The 19,601-nt window shown below is 44.9% G+C and overlaps 1 protein-coding gene across 6 annotated transcripts in view; it reads left to right on the top strand.

Moving 5' to 3' along the window:
* The first annotated feature begins 208 nt into the window (after positions 1 to 208).
* The window catches only part of PHTF2 (putative homeodomain transcription factor 2), a 154,154-nt gene continuing 134,761 nt past the window's right edge, over positions 209 to 19,601 (top strand). For 4 of the 6 annotated variants that reach the window (XM_090041923.1, XM_090041921.1, XM_090041922.1 and 1 more), the window contains exon 1: positions 9,178 to 9,314. The gene's annotated coding sequence lies outside the window, so the exon portion shown is untranslated. Of the gene's footprint in view, positions 362 to 9,177; positions 9,315 to 19,601 lie in introns of those variants that run through there. The other 2 variants (XM_090041919.1, XM_090041918.1) reach the window with 2 other exon arrangements.

The following is a 19,601-nucleotide window of genomic DNA, read 5'->3' as shown; positions in this document are numbered from 1 at the left end:
CTTTAGCCGACCTGAGGAGCGAGCCGCGCTCATTGCGCCAGAGGCCCGCTTATCAAGTAGAAACCCCGCCTTCTCTCCTCTCTCATTGGCCAAGACCGTCACTCATCAAATGTAACCGCGGATGGAGGAAGAAAAGGGCCCCTACCTCCCCTCAGCTGGGGGCGGAGCTTCGCAGCGCTGCTGCGGCTGCCCCGCCCCTCCCCTTCTCTCCCCTCCTGTCCCGGCCCGGCGCGGGCGCGCGCTGTTGCTGTTGCTGCCGCCGCTTCCCTCGCGTGCCCGCGCGTCCCCAGCTGTTGCCTGGAGGAGCGCCCCCCCCCTCGCCCTGCGCTCGCGCCGCCGCCGCCGCGGCTCGGGCTGGCCGGTAAGCTCCGGGCGCTAACGGCCGGCGCGGGCGGTTGGGCGGGAGAGCCCACGAGCCCCGGGAGAGGGGGGGCGGCGGGACACGGGGCTTCCCCACGCGCGCGCATGCAACACTGCTGGGGGGCATGCTGCAGCCGCGCCATGTGGCTGGGCGCGAGGTCACATTGAGGCTCCCCGAAGCCGTCCCCGCATTCTCCCTGGGGGGTCTGCGGGGCGCCGCGGCCTCGGGGCTCCTCCGAGCCGGCTGCGGGCACGTGTGTGCCAGGCTCCCGCCGCCCCGCGAGGAAATCAGTGGGGTTTTTGGAGCCGCTTGTGGCTCGGGGGGCGGCGGCAGCGGCCCGGAGGAGGCGTCCTCCTTCACCCCGCGGTTGGGGAGGCCACCACTGGTGTTTTTTAGCGCTGCCTGGTCCATTTCCAAGGGCAGGGCGGTGGATCCGGGCCGTCTTGCAGCGCGGTAGGAATGATGACTGCTTTTCTCTACTTTCCTCCTTATGAGGAGCTATATATAGCATCTGCTTTCTGCAGCGCTGGAGGCTTCTGGTGACCTGCCTCCATTCGCTGCTAAATTTGTGGCTTCCTGCAAAAGGTGCCTTGTTTTTGTTTCTGTACCATAACGTGTGTGCACTTTCCATGGTGTTTTGGTTTTAAACATCTTATGTGGGGGGTGGGTGTCTCTTGTGCTCTCCTCTTCCCCCCCCCGCCCCCCTTAGAGCTGCTCCACCGTGTTTGGAAACTGCTTTCAGGGCCCTCAGTGAAGTTGGGAATAAGAGATTGCAGGTACCCATCCAAGTTTGTAGTGGGCTTTTCATGTCCTTGGGTTTCCTGTTGCTATGTGTTCCTTGGTGTCCATGCAGTCATGTTTATGTCTAAAGTAACTAAGGATAAAATGACTTTTGAGTCATCGAGTAAGAGCTTTGAATTAGCCTCTTTGTTTGCTCGTTTGTAGCAGGAGTGGATTCTTATATTGCTGGTCATATTGCATTCCTGGAGTCGCTTCTTTAAGAGTTATGAGCTAGCTCTTGCTTGGGGATGGACATAGCAATGGGATAGTCGGCGTTTCGGTGAGTTCACAAATACAATGACAGACAGTTTGGGGTTGTTCCTGGAATGCAGGTAATGACCACACAGCAAGATTTAGACTGGGCAAACGTTAAAATGGGAAGCAAAGAGATGCTGGTGACGTGCTGGCCATGGGCGCAGAGCTATATTAAGAGAACTCGCTGTGCATTTTAATGAAATGAGAGCTCTTTTCCGTGCATCAAGGAGTGTAGGGTGGAGCAATTTTTGGAGCCAAACAGTGCGTTTCCTGAAAGAGCTGGCAGGGGTCACTGGAAACCAATGGACAAAATGACTTCTCTGAAGTTGAATGTATCTGTTCCCGAGGCTCCTCCATTTCTTGGGCCTGTGTTCTCTCTCTCTCTCTCTCTTTTCCCCCTTTAAACATCTGTGTGCCGTAGCTTATATTACAGCATGGATTATTGAGACAGAAAACTGAAATTCACAAGGAAAATTTGGAAATATATCCAAATGTCTGTCTTCATAGCAGGTTCTGTGTATATATGAAGGCATGGTGCTGAGATTAGTGTTTTTGCCTTCCAGACTTCAGTTAAAAAAACAAAACAGGGTTCACAGTGAACCTCATCTACTTGTGATCCTTTAGCCAACAAAAGCTAGGTGACAAAACCTCTGGAATTATACTGAAGAGGGAGTGGATGGTAATGGTTTTAATGCACCCTCCTTTCTCCTTAGTGTACTCTGTGCTATTCTAGTTCTTCAGCTTCATAACGGTCTAGAACTGAGCTTCAGAGGTCAGACTTTGAAACTGAAGGAATTTTCTTTGAATTAATATGTAAATAATTACGAGTACAACAAGTTTTACTTAACTGAATATTGCCTATAATGAAAGGATGTTAAATGCGGTGTGGAATATGATGTTATATGTAAATTCTTGCTCTGCGTTGATTATTTAAAAAAAAAAAATTGTTACCTAAACAATTCAAATCTTCCATGTATGCTTTATATTATATATTGAGAGAGTCTTTAAGTTTTAAATGGGTGTAGGAAAAGAGGTTTGTGAGAGGTGATGTTTTCTCCACCTCTGCACAATCAGAATTTTATAGGGTCTGTTTATATGCAAATACTTATGAGAGGACTCCTGCCAGTTTGACTTTTACTGGGGAACTATCTTTAAACATGGTGTGCAGTACCAGAGTACTTAACCTTGGATCACTGGAGGCATCCTTAGGGGAATGTTCAAAAAAGACTCAGAATCGCAGAAAATGAGGGTTGGAAGGGACCTCAGGAGATCATCTAGTCCAGGGGGTTTTCAACCTTTTTTGGTTGGTGTAGCCCCCCGGCGGCTGGTCGACTGGGGGACAAGTCCCCCAGTGGCTGGTTGACCTGGGGAGGAGTCCCTTGGCAACAAGCATCACAAAGTGCTGGCGGTCCAACTCCCCGCTTCTCCTTACCACTGTCACCCCTGGTTGACACCCCCTGATGTAGTCCAACCCCCTGCTCAAACCAGGACCAGTCCCAACTATATCATCCCAGCAAAAGCTTTGTTGAGCCAGGTCTTGAAAACCTGCAGGGATGGAGAGTGCATAACTTCTCTGGATAACCTGTTCCAGTGTTTTACTGCCCTCCTAGTGAGCAAGTTCTTCCTGATATGTAACATAAACTTCCCTTGCTGCAAGTTGAGACTGTTGCTCCTTGTTCTGTCATCTGCCACCGCTGAGAACAGTCTAGCTCCATCTTTTTTTCAACCCTCCCCCCCCCACCCGCCTTTCAGGAGGCCTCAAATGCCTATACACTAATGCTCGTAGTATGGGGAACAAGCAGGAGGAAACTTACCCTCCTGCTAGCTAACACCAATGCAGACATAATGGGACTCACCAAAACGTGGTGTGACCCAGCGCATGACTGGGCGGTGAACATCAAGGGCTATAGGCTGTACAGGAGGGATAGGAGAGGGAGGAAAGGTGTGGCGCTCTATGTCAAGGAGAAATACACATCCTCAACGAGTAGCCCTGGGTCAGAGGAGGGGTATGCTGAGGTGCTCTGGGTTAGAATACAAGGAGGTTGAGGGGAAAGGGACTTAACGGGGGGGGTCTACTACAGACCACCCAACCAAGGTGAAGAGCTAGACCAGGAATTCTTAAGTCAGCTCATGGAGGCAGTTAGTTCAAAGGACATGGTCATCATGGGTGACCTAAACTTTCCAGACATCTGCTAGAAAGAGCAGTCAGCCTGCTCATGTAGGTTCCTAGCTGAGATACAGGACCTCCATCTAACCCAGGAGGTGCACAGCCCCACCAGGGGAGATGCCTTGTTGGACCTGGTGAAGGGTCTGCAGGTGCTGGACCACCTGGGCAACAGTGATCATTGCCTGCTGGAATTCAGCATCCAGTGCAAGGTAGCAAAGGCCTGCAGCAAGACCGCTGCCCTGGACTTCAGGAGGGCGGATGTCAGTGAGGCAAGGAGAATAGGATACTCGACCAACTGGGCGACAGCGATCATTGCCTGCTGGAATTTACCATCCAGTGCAAGGTGGCAAAGGCATGCAGTAAGGCAGCAGCCCTAGATTTCAGGAGGGCAAACTTCAACGAGCTAATGAGGATAGTTGGGGATGTGCTGAGGTCCCAGAGGGGAGGGGAGCCAGATGTCCAAGAAGAGTGGTCGTTCCTGAAGGTTGCGATCCTCCAAGCCCAAAGGGAGGTAATCCCAACACTGATCAAAGGGGGCAAGAGGGGGCAAAAGCCCCCATGGCTTACCAAAAGCATCTGGGAATGTCTCCTAGCTAAAAAGGAGGCATATACCCGATGGAAGGGAGGGGCCATCACCAGGGAGGACTATACCTCCATTGCTTGGGATTGTGGGGGAGCTGTTAGGAAGCCCAAGACGGAGGTGGAACTGGGACTAGGAACCCGGATCAAGGACAACAAGAAGTCCTTTTTAAATACATAGGGGTAAAAAGAAGGTACTGGGTAATGTGAGGCCTCTGTAGGACATGCTAGGAAATCTGGTCGTCGCACCGGACAGCAAAGCTAAACTATTTAACAATTTCTTTGCCTCTATTTTCCTGAGCAGAAACTGGGTTGCCCCCCACCACTGGGACCCTCATAGGCCCCAGGGGAGGTGCACCCATGCCTAAGGTCAGAGATGACCTAGTCAGGGAACTTCTGGAGGGACTGGACGTATTTAAATCAGCAGGTCCTGACAATCTCCACCCCAGAGTCCTGAGGAAATTAGCAGCGGTCATTGTGGAACCCCTGGCATGGCTTTATGAGCACTCGTGGTGCTCTGGCGAGGTGCTGGAAGACTGGAAAAGGGCAAGTGTGGTCCCCATTCAAAAAAGGAAGGAAGGAAGACCCAGGAAACTATAGGCCTGTTAGTCTTACCTTGATCTTGGGGAAGCTTCTTGAGAGAATTATTCTGGCACATGTCCGCGAGGGGCCAGCAGGGGAGATCATGCTTAGGGGCAACCAACATGGGTTCATTAGAGGCAGGTCCTGTCAGACCAACCTTTGTGGCCTTCTGTGACCAGGTCGCAAAATCCTTGGATGCAGGTGTCGTGGTGGACATAGTTTTTCTGGACTTCAGGAAAGTCTTTGACACTGTCTCTCACCCCATTCTCATTAAAAAAAAAACAAAACTAAGAGACTGTAGTGTCGATACTTACACAGTCAAATGTGCCACTAAGTGGCTGGAGGGCCACACCCAGAGAGTGGTGGTGGACGGGTCATTTTCGACCTGGAGGGATGAGGACAGTGGGGTCCCCTAGGGCTCAGTCCTTGGGCCCGTACTGTTCAACATCTTCATCAGTGATGTGGACGAGGGGGTAAAAATCACCTTGTTCAAATTCGCAGATGACACTAAAATGTGGGGGGATGTGGGCACGCTAGAAAGGAGGAATCAGACCTGGACAGGTTACAGGGGTGGGTGGATGAGAACAGGATGGGATTCAACACTGACAAGTGCAAGGTGGTGCACCTGGGGAGGAAGAACCAGCAGCACACCTACAGGCTGGGCACTCCCCTTGATACCAGCTGCCAACTAAACCTCAAGCCATTGATTACTACACTTTGAACCTGATGCTCCAGCCAGTTTTCTGTCCACCTTCCAGTCCATTCATCTAGCCTATACTTCCTTAGCTTGCCTACAAGCATGTTGTGGGAGACTGTATCAAATGCCTGGCTAAAATCAAGATATGCTACATCTGCCAGTTTCCCTATATCCACAGAGGCAGTCACCTCATTATAGAAGGTAGTCAGGTTGGTCAGGCATGACTTGCCCTTGGTGAATCCATGCTGGCTGTTCCTAATCATCTTGTTCTCCTCCACATGCTTAGAAATGGATTCCTTGAGGATCTACTCCATGATTTGTCCAGGGGGTGGGGTGAGGCTAACCAATCTGTAGTTCCCTGCATCCTCCTTTTTCCCTTTCTTAAATATGAACACTGTTTGCCGTTTTCCAATCATCTGGGACCTCTTCTGATAATCATGAATTTTCGCAGATGATGGCCAGTGGTCCTGCTGTGTCATCAGACAACTCCCTCAGCACCCTTGGCATCCCATCTGGCCCCATGGACTTGTATACGTCCAGCTTTTCTAAATAGTTGCTAACCTGTTTTTTCATTACTGAGAGCTGCTCACTTCCTCCCCAGACTGTGCTGCCTGGTGCAGTAGTCTGGGAATTGACCTTGCCTGTGAAGACTGAGGTGAAAAAAGGCATTGAGTACTTCACCCTTTTCTGCATTCTCTGTCCCAAAGGTTGCCTCCCCCATTCAGTAAGGGATCCACACTTTCCCATATCCCCCTCTTGCTACCAACATACCTGTAGAAACCCTTCTTGACATGATAGAGTTGCTGGAATGATTTGGGGATGGGGATATATGATGTCTGAACTCCTTTGCAAGTAGATAGAAGAGGTTTCTCCGGGGTAAGAACTACTAGATAGTGCCATATTGAAACAAGCCAAGAGTATACCTAGTCCTGTATCCTATCTTGGACCTTGGTTAGCACCTGGTGTTTAATAGAATTATGTAGGAACCATACAGTAGAAAGATACTTTTGTATAATTTGAACTGCTATATGGAATAATCTGCTCCCAGTGTTTGGGAGGTATCATCCTGCTCCATAGTAGCTGGATGTTTGCTTACTCCCTAAGGCATAAATTTTAATATTCCTGTCCAATTTTTGTTAGTGTTACTCTTATGACTGCTATCATTATTAGTATAAATATAATATATTAATATAAATATCCAGTTCTCTTTTGTATCTCACTCAATCATCAAGACCAATTATAATAGTTAGTTCCCTTTGCGATGAGCCTCTGAATGCTGGAGGCCATAGTGTGTGCGGACAGTACCTAGATCAGCCTGAGTCACTGCCCCTAAGGAGCCACTGGACACCAGTGAAAGCCTTCTTGGAGACATGCATGAGTAAGGGAAAGCAAACTCCACAGTTGGCTAGGTTCCCCCAGCCCATACTCCCTCTATAGTCTGGTACATGGACAAATTGGCCAGACCAGGAGGAGATTGATCAGAAGCTCTCAGGGCACTCGGGATGAGGTATCTGTAAGAGGAATGGTCTGGGGGAAAAGTGCAACCATAAACTCAATAAGAGCTTCTCCAGGAGGCAAAAGAGGGGCTACAGCCTGACGCATTCAAGGATATTGGGTTAGATGTTCTGCTTTTCTGAGTTTCACACTTAGTCAGGTATTAAAAAAAACAAACAAACCAAAACAAAACAAAACAACAACAGAAAACCCACCCACCAAACCCCAAAACAAACAACCCCCCTCCCCCAAACTCTGTCATCAGTTTTGAAATTGCTGCCTTTTTAATATTGCGTTCTGTCTCTTGTCCTTGAATTTTGGGAACAGAAACTCCCAATATACTTTTATTACTCAATATTATGTACTTTTATCATGGCCTGTGTTTATTGCCTTTGGAAAGGAACTTTTGTTTTTGTTAAGTAGTTGGTATTTCCCCCTTTCTGTGTGTTACTGTGCATTTATTGATATTGAATTCTTTGCCTGTGTTGCCTATTCATTGAGTTTATTAGTTCTTCCTGAAGTTGATCTCAGTCTTCTCAAGTTTTTACTAACACTGTCATCTGCAGATTTTGCTACTTCCTTATTCACTTCCCTTTCCAGATCATTAATTAATACATCAAACAACACTAGACCTGCCACAGAAACTTGAGCCCCCTTGTTCTTAGTATAGTGTGATGAATATTCCTTCCAATATTCATCCTTGTTTACAATATCTTAGCCAGTTTTTGAGCCATGACAATACTTAAACATGGTCTTCACAGTACTTCAACCATGTCTACTTAAGACATGGTCTTACTCTGCAGAAACAGTGCTGGTTAGGCACCATCATAAGACTGTCTTCCAGAAATGTCTTTGAAATGCTAATTAAAAACAGGCGGAGTAGTTTGCAGGTATTCATATAAGACTTGTAGGAATAATTCAAGGAACTGCAGTATAACAAGTCCTGTGGGACAGTAGCTGTCATGAGAAACTTCAAATCTTGTTGCAGCTTTAGATCTAAACTGCTTCAAAATCGTGGTAACTATTTTTAGAATACAAAATTAATCACTTAGAGGGTGTTTTTCAGCTTCCTGCTTGTGCTCATCAGCAGACAACAGCTTTGCTGTGTCACTGGGCAGTCAGAAATAATTTTTTCAGAAAGCTTTCCTCGGCCAACCATATCTCAAGTGATTATGGAGAACTTGTTGCATTCATCATCAATCACTCGGAGACGGGGGGGGGGGGGGGGCGGGAAGACCAATGAAGCATACTTAAAGCCAACCAGTAGTATTGGCTTTTGTTTGTAAGTCATACAGTTACTTGACTGGCATGCATGCTTTTGGTCTCTCTTTCAGTTGGAGGAAACTACTTCGCTACTAGATTTGGCAAGGTATATGTTTAATTATAGCTGTGTGGTTTCCATGCAACAGATATGTTTAGTATTTCAGGTTTTTAAAAAAATTATTGTAGGGTTGAATGTTCTTGAGAGAGTGACTTATGTTCTTGAGGTTTATTTGAGCTATCTTTCTAGACTGTTAACCTATTTTAAAAACAAACATACTGAGCTGAAAAGTGGTGAGAGGACAGACCTGGAAACGAAGTGGGTATAAGTCGCACATGATGTACTTAAGAGGTAATGCTGATGTGAGAGGCATGGTGGTTAGGTTTAGTGTGCTAGTGGAATGCCCTGCAGTTGGGGGTAACAGGAGTTATGTAATTAATTTATTTAACATAATAGATAAACTCCACTAAATGGATTTCAATGGCAACCTTAAGGACCTGATATCTCCCACCTGAATTAGCTGGGAATTCTGCCATTGATTGTAATAATAGGATATTGCTAAATATGCAAACATGTAGAGATCCTTGTTTCTCACATATAATGCACAGCCCAGTTTTTAGCAGGTGGTTTTGGGGTGGGGAAGAGAAGGTATGAGTATCTGGGCACAGTTATACCTGAAGTGACCCTGGGCAACCTGTTACCTTATCTATGAGGTGTGGGCAATTATAATTGCCTGCCTTGAAGGCTAGGGCAATAAAAGTTGTGGATTTAACTGAGCATTGTCACATTTTTCTTGTAAGTCTGAGACCAGAGCACCCTGTTTCTGCTTCCAGTATAGTGTAGAATCTACTAGGCCAAAGGGTTTACATCTCCTTTTTCTAACACAAGATATTTTACCTTGAGTGCAAACATGTGTGGTGGTACTGCCAAATATGACTGTGTCACAAGATGTGTCACATATTAGGTCTGTGTTTATATTTAGTAGGTGTTGTCACCAAATAAAGGAGGGGTCTGACTTGTGCTTTGCTTTGGTAGTATTAATCCAAGATTTAAAAAAAACCTTCAAGCAGGAGAGTTCTGTTTTGTCTTGCAGCTCAAGATGAAAATCATTTGGCATATATTTACATAGACTTTCATGGTAAGTAATTTTATTGAAGTTTTGTTGATAGCATGACACAGTTGTACTTTCTTTCCCTGAGCTCGTGGTTTTCCTGTGTTAAACTCCGTATACTTCTGGACTGAGCTCAGTGCATGCTTAGAAGAGGTACCGTGTTAGTTGCACTCAGCTTTCCCAATATCTGTAGAGACTGGCAGCTTTAGTGGGGCTCTTTTGGTGCTTTTATCTAATAGCTGATTGAATCAGCTTTAGCTAAAAGCACCAAAGAGTCCTGCTGAAACACCTGATCTATTCGGACACTGGAGCCAGGCTGAATAGTGCACTACTGCTTCTAGTAGAGTGTTTTTCTGCACCCCCCCCCCCCCGCCCCCAAATCTGTCAGCTCCTATTGTGTCTGTAGTATGTGATACCATCTTATTACCAGTTGTAAATGGGAGTGTATGGTACTTTGTACCTTGTCTGAGTATTCTGTAGTATACAAGAGTTTAAAGACCCCCCCTCAAATTTTGCATTAGGAATTTGAATGTAGGCATCTTCAAAAAGATGAATAATAGGAAAGAAGCAATTCTTTGAAATGCTTTACTTTTCTTCATCAGGTCTGTGTGGTACTACTTACAGATATCAAAACAATATCAATTGTTAATGAGTAGGAGAACTATTTTCTATTTTTTCTTTCCATGATGTTTCATTGCTAGTTGGTATTGCTTACTCTGGTATTATCCTAGAGATAACTGGGCTTCCAAAATTAGTGAAGTCACTACAGACAGAAAAATAAATGCTGTGAATAATGAAACCTGTGTGCTCTTAATTTAACCTAAGGGTTTAGAGGTAGGATTCTTAATTTTTATAGACTGTATAAAAACATTCTGGAGCTCCTAAAACAATTAAATGCTTTGGATAATTTACCCCTATAAATAACTAAAGATACTTGTTCTGGATTGTTTACTTTGTTTGGATTGATAGATCCTACATTGTGCATTGCTCTTCTGAGCACTGAAATCCTTCGAGGAAGATTGCTACAGTTTGTGTATGTTAGTTTTTGGAAACTTTTTGCTGATTGCCCAGCAAGTTTTTACAATTTCAACTGGAGTACATTTTGTTGCTTAAAAAGCACTACTTTCTGAAAACTGGCCTGCAGGAACAGATGGACATCTATTTTTGGCATTAGCATAAGGGAAGCCATGAGTGTTTTGAGGAGAGCTGTGGTTCGTTTATAGAAAAAGTTTGCTTGGCACTTTAACATGGCTAGTTATATGAAATACATAGTAGAATTATGACCACATATTTTCTACTCTGTGAAAGACTAGGAATTTTAATATGGCCTAAAATTAGGCATCCATAAGCGCACTTTTTTGTAACCCCTGCCTGTTGTTTGTATTTGTATTGCTTAACTTCTAGGAGCCGTGGTTATGGACCAAAACCCTATAGGGGATGTACAAACATGTATTAATGGGTAATTATCTGCCCAAATGCTCATAGTGAAATATAAGACGAGGCAACAGGTACATAAATATGGGGAGTAAAAGCAAGGAAACAGTGAATGTGCCTGTTTAGAGGCTGCTTCACACTGCTTGCTTTAGAGACTTCCATAGCTCATGTGGAAAAGGTCTGAAGCCCTAAGCTCAATATAGAGCCCTAGTAATGGGTGACAGAGTATATAACATATGCACAAGGGACAATATCAAGGTTGTTTAGATTCTTCCCACTTTTGAGGTGGTTTATAAACATGTTGTAAATGGAAATTCAGTTTGTATAAATTATACTCTTTTTAGATTAGTACCTACCATATTTACTGGACTATAAGATGACCCCCCCAGTAATTGGATTCTATATATGGAAAATGTATAAATTTTATTATAATTTTCCAGGTATATAATTTCATAATTGGAGATTTGCCTTGAATGTGTCCTCCCACTACTATAGCAAGGAAAATGAATGTCAGGTACCGCCCCTGCTCTAGCCCTTCCCCTACCTCCTTACCATCAGATCATGCTCTTCCTGAGCACGTAGAAGTGAGGGGCAAATTTGAAAACACTGACCTTTGAAATAAACATGCTTGTAATCATTTGCATGTAGTACCCATAGACTTAGTTCATCCAGAAGTGATGCATTTTACCTGTTTGAAACTGCTACAAATTTTAGTACAGGTATTCCATAAACATGCTTTTAAGCAGTATTTTTGTGTGTACTTATATATAGTACAAACGGTGCATGATATTAGACGGAAGTAAAAAGGCTCATGATTTACTATCTAATTACTAATTGGCACGTGTGCTGGGGGTTGCTGATCTATGATCTAGACTGTTAATAAATATTATAAAAGAAGTCGCTAAGAGATGTGTAGGCAGTAGAAAAGGCTTTCAGTAGAACAGACCCCAGTGGAAAGAAACAATCAAGAATTGACTTCATGTTTATAACAAAAGAAATAGGGATAGGGAAGAATGAGACCACGTATATGGCTTTTAGTGATCACTGGATACTGAAGCTGGAAATTAGGCTTGGTAAGAGCCCTATGAGAGGGAAGGGACTGTGGAAATTAAAGGTTACAAGATGAAGGGATATGTTAAGCATGCACAAGACAATATGAGGGGTGGTGAACAATGAAATATTTTGGGGGTGCCAGAGAATGGTGGATGGTGGTGAAGAAGAGGATGGAAGAGTTCTCTGGGAAGGAAGGCCAAAGAAAAGGGAAAAAAAAAAGAGCTAAGACAGGGGTGGGCAAAATGCGACCCGTGAGCTGGATGCGGCCCGCCAGGCCATTCTATCTGGCCTGCTGGGCCCCTAAAAAATTTAGAAAATTAATATTTATCTGCCCCTGGCTGCCTGTCATGCGGTCCTCAATGGCCTGCCAAAACTCAGTAAGTGGCTCTCTACCCGAAATAATTGCCCACCTCTGAGCTAAGAGAACTACAAAGAAAGATGCAGGAGCTGCTACAAGAAGTTGCAGAAGGAAGACGGGTATGAGAAGAGCTAGAAGAAACAAGGCAAGAGTTAGAAATTGCGTTTTTTTTTTAAAAAAAAGGCAAGAGAGAATATTTTTAGCATAAGTACCCTGGGTGGGAGAAAACAAAGAGCAGTGCCAATACTTTTCAGCCAATGTGAAGGCAACAGAAAGAGAGAGAGCTTTAAACAATGTGGGAAGAAGGTGGTGCCTAGGTGGAAAAGCAAGAGGTGTTGGGGTCAATGAGAAGATTTTTTTTGAAGAGGTATACCAGAAGAAAGAAACGGGCAGGAAGAAGATGAAGGATTTCTTGAAAGAGATTGAGAAGGAAGAGGAAGCAAAGAAGATGGAAGAAAAGAGAATCTTAAGGGAAGAGGAGTTTTTTAAAACCTTTGGAAGAGGGAAATCATTAGGTCCCAGATGGACTGCCTATGGAATTTTGAGAGACGCTTTGGGCAAGGATAGGGAGTTGTATAATGCAAGTGTTCGAGGAAATAATGGAAATACGAGAGGCAGTAAATGGTTTTACAAGAGTTGTTGTGATCTTACTCTTCAAAAAAGGGGAGAAGGAACTCTTGAAAAACTGGAGATTGATTCCATTCCTTAATATAGGCTACAACTTAACAGCCAAGTTGCTGGCTTTGAAGATGAGGAAAAACCTCCAGAAGATAATGGATGAAGACCAACTAGGTGCAGTACCAGGGAAGGATCTCTGAAGCGATCAGAGATTCACTGTTCCACATCCAAGAGAGGAAAACAAACACAGTTATAGAAAGCCTAGATTTAGAAAAAGCAAATGACTGAGTAGATCATGATTACATATTTGAGGTTCTAGGAAAAATGGGGTTCCCAGAGAAATGTATATGTTGGATAAGGTTATTGTATAAAGGAGCATACCATGGAATGGAAATGCATATTTCATTTGACAGAATTTGCAAACCATATTTTTACAGAGATTTTGGGAGCGATACCGATAGCCGATATTTAAGGAGGCATATTGGCCGATACTGCTCAGTATCTGATATCTGATACAGCTGCCTCCAGGTGATAAGCCAGTGTGGTGGAAGGGGGAAGGAAGGGGTGTGGGGGTGCAGATCAATGCTCCCTGTGGTGAGGGAGGGGGCAGCCACTGCCCAGGGGTTGGGGGTGTGGCGGGCCAGTAGGGGGCGCTCCTGCATTGAGCCGCCCACCTCCCTGTGCCTGACAACCTTCCAGTCTCCGAGTGCCTCCCTAGGGGTGCCTCACGTCTGGCTTACCCCCTTCCTGGAGCACACTCGCTAGCCTGGGGGTAACGTAGCTGCCACCACCCTGAGAAGGGACTGTTTCGGCCCAGTGTCCTCGGGGAAACACAGGCCTGATAGTCCTACGGCTACTCGACCCAGTACAGGCACTTGGGGCACTTCCCCAAGTCGGGGGCCAAAAAGGAAAGTCTCCCTTAGTCTGCAGACGTAAGGGGTATCTTAGGCATAATTTAGACCCACCCCTCAGTAAGTCTCCCACACCAGTCACAAAGGAGAACTTTACTGATTACAGGGGTAGGTTGAACGTAGGGTACAGGATTGCGCAATACCATAGAAAACCCATAGAGCAAAACAGTGTGTCTGAGGTAGCCTTTTGATCATGCATCTGAATTACTGCCAGCTAGATATCTAATCAGATCTCAAGTAGCTTACTCACAAGCATCGTCCAGAGGCTGTTGGAGATTCCCTCTGGAGACAGGCTGTTCCTAGCTCATGAGTTATGGGGGAGAGAGCCAGTTTCAGATGGTAAAACTCCTCTCTAAATCTGAGTCCCCCGCATGGCTGCTGCCCCCTCCTCCTCCTGGGCAGTCTTAACTTATATAGCCCCTGTGACCTCATTCACCTGGTCCAGTGGAGGCCAGCTCTGGTCGGCTCTCAGCCAACCAATTTGAAATACATCAGTAGTTGCTATGCAGACTTTAGCCCACCAGGTAGAAGCCCTTCACCCAGGTAGCTGATACCAGTCACTGTAGGCGGAGGGAGCAGGTTTCCCCCTTCCCTCAGGAATGTAGCCAGCTCAGGTTACCTAAAGATAGGGTAAGGGTGTGTCTCCTTTGCTGGGCCCATCCTAATCAAGTTGTCACAGCACAGAGATTTTGGGGAGAAACAAAGGTGGCTTCCTGCCACAGGGGGCAGCTCCCACCACTACTTGCACCCCAGGAGGGCAGTGCAGCTGCAGGGTTAAGCCAGAGCTGGCGCTTTGCAGCTCTTATTGCCATGGGCTGGGCTTGGTGTGGACTCCGGCAGCACTGGGAGGAGGCTGCACCTACTGCAAATTTTGCCACAGCTCCGATCTGCACAGAGCTGGCGGCACGTGACCCCCCCACCCTCATGGGGTACAAGCAGCAGCAGGAGCTGCCTCACCCCACAAGCCACGGCTCTATCATGCACCCCCCACCATGCGGGGGCATTGATCTGCCTCCCTTTCTCTCCCGCATCCCCTTCCGACTTTACCAGCTGGAGGCAGTTTTCCATTGCTGGCTCTGCTCCATGCTTATATTTTTTAAGTATTTGGTGCCTGAAAATGGGAACAGACTTTCTAGAGAGCTCAATGTCAATGAGGAACTAATCTTTAACGTAGATCTACTAAAGTATTCGGCCTACAGCAATTCCTACAGTGTTGATTCTGAGTAGAGTTTCAACCTGAGAAAACTGATTCATAATGTGCTATGTTCTTGCAATGCTTTTAGAAATATTTCCTATTTATTTTTATAATGTCAGCTTCACAATTTAGCCAGTGTCTAAACAGCAGTAGAGAGTAGATTGTATGTTGTACTCAGGAAATAAGTGGGATTTTAAAATATGAATATGAATTGTGTTCAGTTGCGGAGGTAACATTTGAAGGAAAGCAGAGTGCATGAAAGAAGTAAATGAAGAGTAAATGAAGGAATTGCTGCATTACATGTTGATTTGTAAAGTCTGGTCGCTGTATGATGCATAGTTTTCCTTGACATTTTGGGAACTTGTAACTAAAGGATAGTTTGTCCTTAAAATTCTTTATCTTAAAACTCTTCCAAATACCTATAAAGTTACAGTTGTATTATACTACAAATCCACAACGTGTTTGTTTAAGCATGTTCTGTTTATTGGCATAAATGTTGAACGCTGTAAACTTTCAGCTGTCATTCTCTTAAAAATTGGATTGTGGGACCATCAGCAACTTTAAAAATTATTTGTCACATTATTTGCCCTAAATACATTGTATAATCTGCTTTTCAGCCAAGGATCTTGATTGTATTGCATCTTGGCACATAATGACTTATCTGCTTAAGTAAAATCAATTTAGGTTATTGCAAAGTCAAGCAAAACTGCTGAATTAATATTGAAGACACTTTTAAATTGATCTTTTTATCTACATGGAAGTTATTCATGGGAACAAATTACATTTTGGGGAAAGGTTATGAAATATTTCACAATCTCAGTGTATTTTCTCCATATGTAGAAGAACTTTGGTACTTGGTTTGAGAGAACCTAGATGAGCCTTGTGTAAATAAGTCCTGTTACGTGTGTATATATTGAAGGATAAATAATTAAGTAATTGGACCAAAGATGTGCAATAGGGCTCTTTGACTTTTGCAGTGGGGCAGGATTACATTTTATGGCAATTTAAGTAGTACCTAGCCATATTGACTGATTAGTTAGGCAGTGGCCTTTGCTTCTAGTGAAATTATAAAAATCTACCACAAAATATAGTATTACCTTTTTCTTGTACTAGAAGAATATTGCCAGAACTGGCTGGGAGTGGGAGCTTGCAGAAAAGGAAAGTAGTTGTCATGCACAGCAGTTATGGCTAAGGAGCCTGGGGTTAAGAGCTATATTCTTCTGTAAAGCTCTTCCTGTTAAAGATGATTTTCCGTTCTTTCTTGCCATCACCTTTCTCATAAGAGGTAGTTCACTTCATCCATGCTGTCCTGAATTATCCTTATTACTTAGATTGTGGTAGCACTGAAAAGATGCTGGATGTTTTCCAAATACCAATTAAAATGAAGTACCTGTTAGCCACATAAAACCAAATCTGGCCTGCAGAACTGGAGGGCCTTGCCTCTGCCTGTGCTTCTAGCTCTGCTTACACTGCTGCTGGGGGAGAAAATGGAGGAGAGAAACAACAGCAATGAGCCAAGGCCAGGCATCTTTCAACTGCCTGGCCTTGGCTCAGTTTCCCACGAGCTGGAAGCTGTGCCTGTGCTGCAGCCAGGGATCAGGGGTGGGAGTGAAGTGGCAGCACAGGTGGTACTCCCAGTTGCCTGCCTCCAGCCTGCCACTCTTACTTCCTTTCTCTGCCCAATTTTCTGTTGTGCTTTCGTCTGTCTGCCCTATGCAGGGGTCAGGTTGTGGAAACAATGGAATGAGGGAGGGAGGCGGAGTGATTCCAAGAGGGGAGGGGGGGGTGGAGTGCAGTAGGGTTATGAAAATGGAATCCATAGAATCATAGAAAACTAGATTTGGAAGGTACCTCTGGAGGTCATCTAGTCCAACTCCCTTCTCCAGGCAGGACCATCTCCCAACTAGATCATCCCAGCCAAAACTGTGTTGAGCGAGGTCTTAAAAACCTCCAAGGACAGGGATTCTGCAACATCTCTGGGTAACCTGTTTCAGTGTTTTACTACCCTCTTAGGGAGAAAATTCTTCCTAATGTCTAACCTAAACTTCCCTTGCTGCAACTTGAGATTTGTTGCTCCTTGTTCTGTCATCCACCACCACTGAGAACAGTGTAGCTCCATCCTCTTTTGAACCCCGCCCCCCCCTTTCAGGTAGTCGAGGGCTGCTATTAAATCCCCTCCGTTTCCTCTTTTCTAGACTAAATAAGCCCAGTTCCATCATTCTTTTCTCATAAGTAATGGCTATAGCTCCCCCCAGTGCCGCCCCTGCTTGGAGCACTCGACTTCGCTGCTATTTCTTCGAGAGCCCTGCTTTGGCCTTGTGTCCTTGGGACAGGAAAGGGACGCATGGCCAGCTCAGGGCTCCCAAGGGAAAGGCTGCATTACCAGTGACATTATCAGCTACACCAGCCAAAGAAAGCCATTGCCTATAATGTTCAGCAAGTTTTCCTATTTGTGTATAATCAGCTAAGCATTTTATTTGGCCTGTGCTACCCCAGAGAAAGTAAAATTACTAGATTGATGCAGTGCTGTGTTGCTGGCTGAGTATTACTACTTGTGGATTTCACGGGAACTTTAATTTAAGTAATGGCTTGGATTAGAGTTAGTTTTGTAGAAACTGGTTACAGGGGATGTTTCATGTTTGACTAGAAAATGTCTGGATTTTTTTCTAGGTCTTTTTTTTTTTTTTTTCTTTTTGTATGGACTTCAGTGGGCCTTCAAAGAAGCATTATAGATCAGCCTGGATATGCTCTAGTTCCAGGATCAGGATGCCTAAAGGCTAGGTATAGACATTCAAAAAGCCTGAGACAGAATCGATCTAAGTTGCATGGTTTTCAGTAACCAGCACAGATTAGATCGGTAGTGAACGGAACACACATTCGCCCAGGGGCCGGGGGAAGGCAAATCTTAGACTGGGTTCTGCCACAGTTAAACTAGTCTGTATGCAAATTTCTGTTCTGTAATGGGTATAGACTCATTTCCGATCTCTTATACCAGTAATAGTATAATGTCTGTACCAGCCCTTAAGGTGTAATCCAGGGCTGTCCAACTTTGTGGCTGGGGCCATACATAGTGGATGTGTGCAAGCCCAAGGGACACGTACCATGTGGCAGGCCATCCCTGGGATCCTTCTCCATCACGCAGTGCTGGTGGTACAGTGACCCTCACCCCCTGGGCAGTGTTGGTGGCATACAGCTCCCCTTTCTGTGCGGGCATCAGGGGTGGCATGCACCCCCACTCCATTGAAGTCCTCTTGCTTGTTGCTGGGCAGTGGAAAAGGTGGCTGCAGGGAGCCACAGGCTGCATGTAGCCTATGGGTCACCAGCTAAGCAGTCCTGGTGTGATGCATTCATTGGCATCCCTGGAGATTGCTTGGGCCCAAAAAAACCCCCATTTATGCTTTTTTCATTTGTTAGTTAATGTTATCTTTCCAAACCTGGGTCAAAGCAAGCCAACCTCTTCTCCAGTCTGAGGAGCTAAAATGGTCTGCAAAGTCTTGACTGCAGGTATCTGCCTCTGATTAGAGCTAGATCTATGGTACTTATCACTATGAGAATCTGCACATATCCAATTGACAGCAGAAGTACTTTCTAACATAAGTGTTTACTAAAGAGCAATCTTTGAAAGCACATCTTTAAGACTAGATACTTTCTTTATGGGTGGAAAAGCATGCATTTTAAATCTTTCAGCCTTGCAGATCAGAGCCAGAGAAATAAACATTGCCTAAATGCTTATGGACAAACATTTTGCTTTGGATTAGAAGGTAGCAGTTGTATACTTGAAACATCCTTGGAAAGTACCAATACAGTTCATGATGCTTCCCAGTCATCTGTTCCTATTGGATCAATGGTTACTGTGGTGGCTCACTGTGACAAGCCCTTAAAGCCCCCTCATTTTAGGTTAAACTTCTGGTCAGGGTCCCATATTAAGTACAGATGTCTATAGTCTACTAACAAAATGTGACTAGTTCCTTCTCTGAGAGAGGGAGAACTTGCAATGCCAAGGTTTAGATGAGACCACCTCCTGATTGGATCATTAGGTGGAAATGTTTCATCTCTAATTTATACTTAACTTATTGTCATCAACCTTAGAAACATCCTTTGATCAGGTCTTGAACCAAAATTGGGCTGTAACAGCAAACCTGTGGGGCATTGGTAGTGCCACTTTCTAGGCTAGTTATCTTCATTTTGTATTGGTGTGTCACTGTTTGTTTTTGTTGAGTTTCATTTTGTCTTTAGTTTCTCAAGATCCCTTTGTTTAACTTTGCTCCTCCTCCCCACACACACACTTGCGCGCTTGCGCCTGGGGCTCCTGCCCTGCTCCTGTCGGTTACATCATTGGAGGAAATTATACAGAAGCCTGTGCCTTCTGTCTGCCAAAGTTGTGACTTGGAAAGACGGCATTGATATCTTTGAAGTGCTTTGCCAGCATTGTCTTGAGCTTGTCTGTAGAATCTCTCTCCGTAGGTAACAGTTTGTCAGGATAGATGTTCGTAAGGAAAACTGTAAACTTCTGGATTAAGTTTCTTTTATCTGCTTCCTCTTTTGCAGTGCCTTTACGTTACCACTAAATGATTAAATACTAGAACATAATGAGTGGTTTGTCAGAATGTGTCTACTGTGCAGGAAAAGTTGCATGTATGCCTGGTATCTTTCAGGCTAAGTACAGACAGTCAAAAAGCTCAAGGCTGAGTTATTCAATTTTTGCAGGTTAGTCTGAGTTGCATACATTGAACAGATAAGCAAGT

The sequence above is a fragment of the Crocodylus siamensis genome, chromosome 4 (genome assembly GCF_052110815.1).
Source record: "Crocodylus siamensis isolate JL-2025a chromosome 4, ASM5211081v1, whole genome shotgun sequence".
In the NCBI taxonomy this organism is placed as follows: Eukaryota; Metazoa; Chordata; order Crocodylia; family Crocodylidae; genus Crocodylus; species Crocodylus siamensis.
The sequence above is the reverse complement of the archived record's forward strand: the minus strand, read 5'-3'. Positions and strand labels throughout refer to the sequence as shown.